Raw genomic sequence first — 4,454 nt, forward strand, 5'->3', positions numbered from 1 at the left:
GTTGGCAGCTGCTCCTTCAGCTCGGGAAGCACAAAGGATCCAAATGATTACCAGTCAATTCCATTTCCTTTATTGTCCTGTCTCCTTGAGCTCTGTCAGCACCAAACCCCGATGAGAACAGACTGTGTGGGATTCCCACTTCTCTAACTAGGGTGTTTTACCCTTCCTGTTATTCCTATTTGAAATAGGATTCATCTCCAGGGACCACGGGTGAGGAAAAGCCACACCTCACCAGCTGGACACTCTTTATGTGAACAGAGCTTGGCTGCAGATGTAGAATAACCTCAAAAACACCACAAGGAACAAAAAAGTTGCTCTAATATTTATGGCTAAAGAGACTTCTGTAATTTCTCAGAAGACTTCTGTGAGAAATTCTCTATTAATTACCAAGCTGCCTTACCTACAGCTGAGTTTGGCCTCCCAGCCTGTCCTGGCTCCAGTGGCGATGCCCATTTTATCTGAATGGAGAAGCCCACGGAGACACAGTGTGGATGCCACAGCACCTGCAGCTGCACAGGCTGCAGAAGGCACAAACCAGTCAGATCACAAGACAGGAAGTACCTTCAGACTCCATTTCCTTACAATTACGAAGTGTGAGATGCCAGCAGTGAGACAGTGCCAGTCCTTCACCCCAAGGGCTCACAATTACCATTTTTTAAAGCAACCCCAACTATGGAAATCCATTTCAATCAATTCTCCATATGGACATTAGGTAAAGCCCCACTCATTGACTTCATCTCTTGTTCACAAGAAATGTAGCAGATAATTGACTTTTCAGATTGCAGGGCAGAATTCTGGGGCACGTGTGCCTGCAGTGAGGTTTCCCAAATCCTTTAATGCTCATTCCTAATCCCAACAAAATGAGCTCCGTGTTCGTATGGCCACAGAAATCAGTTACCAACATTACAGGAAGGACTGATGATGTTCTCACCCCAAACCAATTTTCTGTAGTAATTCACTAACAAATTTCAATCCAGCTTAAATATAATTAACAATTGTTGTAAGAGCATTACTTTCCTAACCTGTTAGAGGAGCTGTGAGTTTGCAGCACACAACCAAGACCCAGTTTTACTTTCAGTTCATTTGCCTGTATCCCTCTGCATTGCTCACATACAGTGGTTTTCACCGGTTACACTTTTTCTTTTTAACTTGGAAAGCCTTGAACATTCCCCACCGGCAGACCATGCCTTGAAAACGCTGACTGGTGGATTTATCAGCATTGTGTAAAGCTGTGAACACTAAACCTGCCTCGGAGAGGGTTTGGTGGCCTTGCCTGGGGTCACAGGAAGCCGCTGTCACTGTGGCAGCCTCAGGAAGCTGCTGTCGCTGCAGCTCGGATGGAGCAGGGCAGCAGAGCTCTGTGTTCGTGCAGCACAGAGCCTGCAAAGGCTGCAGTGAGGACATAAACCACATCTTGGAATGTGGGGAGTCCCAAAGCCTCAGAGGGGCTGTTGGAACCTCCTCTCCCAAGTTCCTCCACCCCAGTGCAGGTATTAGCAGAGGGATCTGCTGTCCCACCAGGACACTACGAAGTGTCCCTATAAACTCACACACCCCTTCAGAGCTCTGTGTGCCCACACTGAGACAGATCAGCCGCAGCAGGGACAGCACAGGGAACTTGGACATCTCCAGCTCCCTTGGACACCAGCAGCACCACAAAGTGCAGCCACTGGGCAATTCCCAGGGCAGCTCCTTGTGGAGCCTGCTAACACAGCCTCACTCCGAGGAAGCTGAGGGAAGCTGCAATCATGCATTTGGCTTCACTGGAACCCTGATTAGTCTCCATTTATGAATGTTGCTCCTTAAAGCTTTGCACTGGTGGTGGTTCTTTCATGGCAGTGCAGTTCCAGTGAACTTGATGCCCGGAGAGTGATGTTCCCACCATCCAGCACCTAAAAACTCCACACCCCCTACCCCTGCAGTTACTACCTGAAGCACTCCGATGTGCTGGGACTGTTCACACTTCCAGAGTGGAGTTTCATGACAGAACAAATCAACACCACTAATGCTGAGTTTAAAGGTTCCTGTGTCCCAGATCCCTCTCACGTCCCAGCTTGCCCAGGCAAACAATTCCTTCCCCGTGGGTGCCATGCACACAGCTCCAGTCAGATCTGCTGCTTCCCCACATTCCCTCAGTCTCTCCACCCAAACTCAAAGCTTCCTCAGCTGCCCATCCCCACAATTTACTGCAACACATCTTTATGGAGCTCGACATTTTTCCTGCCTTCATTTTAATTGTTCTATTCCCTCTGATTGTCTCTGTTCCTCTCTGTAATTTATAGTTTCTTCTCCCCACTTCTGTTCTTCCTGCCACTTGCTGAACACAGAGAGACTTCTTTTAATTTACAGGGAGTGTGCTAGTGCAATCTATTTCATAAACTTAATTCGTTTTATTTTGGCAGTTTCTAAAGGTTCCAGGATAGAAAAAAGATTCCAACTATGCCGACCACTATGCAGACCAGCCACTGTAAGGCAAATCCTGTCTTAAGGAGATTACAGGTTAGATTTGAAATAAATAGAAATTAAATGGTGATCAAAGGTATTTGGGATGGAAAAAAATTATATAGGGAGGGCATTTTGTTAAATTTACAAGTTCCATCCTGCATCCACACGCCTGTGTCAGTGTGGCTGAATGTAAGGGTTACCAATGGTATGATATTTCTGTGGGGCATTATTCTGGGATACAAATGTCCTTATTTACCTCTTTTTAAAAGCACACACAGCACCTTTCAACAGTCAAAGGAGCCGTGTATGTTTTATTTTGATCCCTCAGTAGGGTCAAGCACATAATCTGCTGTTGCTGCAGTGAAGCAGAGAGCAAGCCATACACCCACTCTGTTCCCTATGGAGCACAGGAACTGCTGGCAACTGCAGGGGATGTAAAACTCAACAGTTGGCATTTAAATGGCCACTGTCTTCCACAAGCAACACCTGCTGAAAAGGTGCGTTCCAGCAGAAGACTTGCAAGAGGAAATCTTCCATTTTATGCCCATCCTTCACATAAGACCGAGCTTAACATAACGAAGAACCTGCTGGGCTGAGCTGTTGGATCTGAGCGTCCTATCAGCTCCAGGGCTGAGTAGTTTTAGTTTCTTTCTGTGTTAGTCGGGAATTTCTTGCAGGCTCAGGGTTTACAGCCTAGTTCTTCTACTCAGCAATCACAGGGAAGGGAACCAGGGCTGAGTGTCCTGAGCACAAACAGAGCACTATGGAAATACCCTCACAAGATAAAACCACAACCTAAAACCAGCAAGGGCCACGACCCTTCTGGCCTCCCTGCCTGAAAGGTGGCTGGAACTCGGCTTTTGCAAACTTCTGGGTGCAAGTGTCTGTGAAGCTTTTGAGGTGCAGAATCACAGAGTGGCTGCTCCATCCCTGAGAGTGTCCAAGGCCCGCCTGGATGGGGCTTGGAGCAACCCGGTGTAGTAGAAGGAAAATAGTAACTCCTTTTTTCCCCTTTCGACGCTGCGTTTTCCACCTTTACTTGATGTGCCTAATTCACGTTGTTTAACACTTTAAAGTGCCGTTTTACCTCACAAAAGGCATCAGTCCCTCTGCCTTCCCCACATATGGTGAGGGCAACAGGAGGGTCAGACAGCGATCTGTGGTGACCAGGGACAGGACCCAGGGAATGGCTGGAGCTGGGCCAGGGAGGTTTAGGTCGGATATCAGGAAAGGCTCTTCCCCCAGAGGGTGCTGGGCACTGCCCAGGCTCCCCAGGGAATGGGCACGGCCCCGAGGCTGCCGGAGCTCCAGGAGCGTTTGGACAGCGCTGCCAGGGATGCCCAGGCTGGGGTTGTTGGGGTGTCTGTGCAGGGACAGAGGTTGGACTGGATGATCCCTGTGGGTCCCTTCCAGCTCAGGATATTCTGTAATCTTTCCTCTCCCCGGTGTCACCCCCTCAGTGCCCCCCCAGCACGGGGACCAGCAGCTCCCCTGCCCGTACTGTACAACGCAGGAGGCAGCGCCGGGCTGTGCCCCGCAGGGGGAGCCGCTCCAGGGCGATCCCACGAGGGGCAACTTCATCCCCACGAGGGGCGACCTGACCACGCTAAGGAGCGACGCGATCCCTCTGAGAGGCAACCCGTGCCCCTCATGGCCGCCCTCCCGCCCTCGCCATCTTCCCCCGCGCGCTGCCCGCCGCGCAGTAGGCACTTGGCACCGCCAATCACCGGCCCCCCTCGGGAGCGACGCCTCCCCCCACCAATCAGCTGGCGAAGCAGCCGCACAGACCCCGCCCCTCCCCTCAGAGGAGGCCTATAAAGCGCTAAGCCACGCCCCCTCTTCCTTTTCCCGGCTCTGCACTGAATGAAGTCCCCGCTGGCCAACGAGAAGTTTCCGCAGGTTTGATGGACAGGTGCGCTGCCTAATAGGAGTGCAGCATTACGGCGCGCCCGCCAATAGGAAGCCATCTGCGGGCGCGGGGGGCGGCCCTCCCTCCCCGCGGGCCGTGG

Source organism: Corvus cornix, chromosome 13 (genome assembly GCF_000738735.6).
Source record: "Corvus cornix cornix isolate S_Up_H32 chromosome 13, ASM73873v5, whole genome shotgun sequence".
NCBI classification, from domain to species: domain Eukaryota; kingdom Metazoa; phylum Chordata; class Aves; order Passeriformes; family Corvidae; genus Corvus; species Corvus cornix.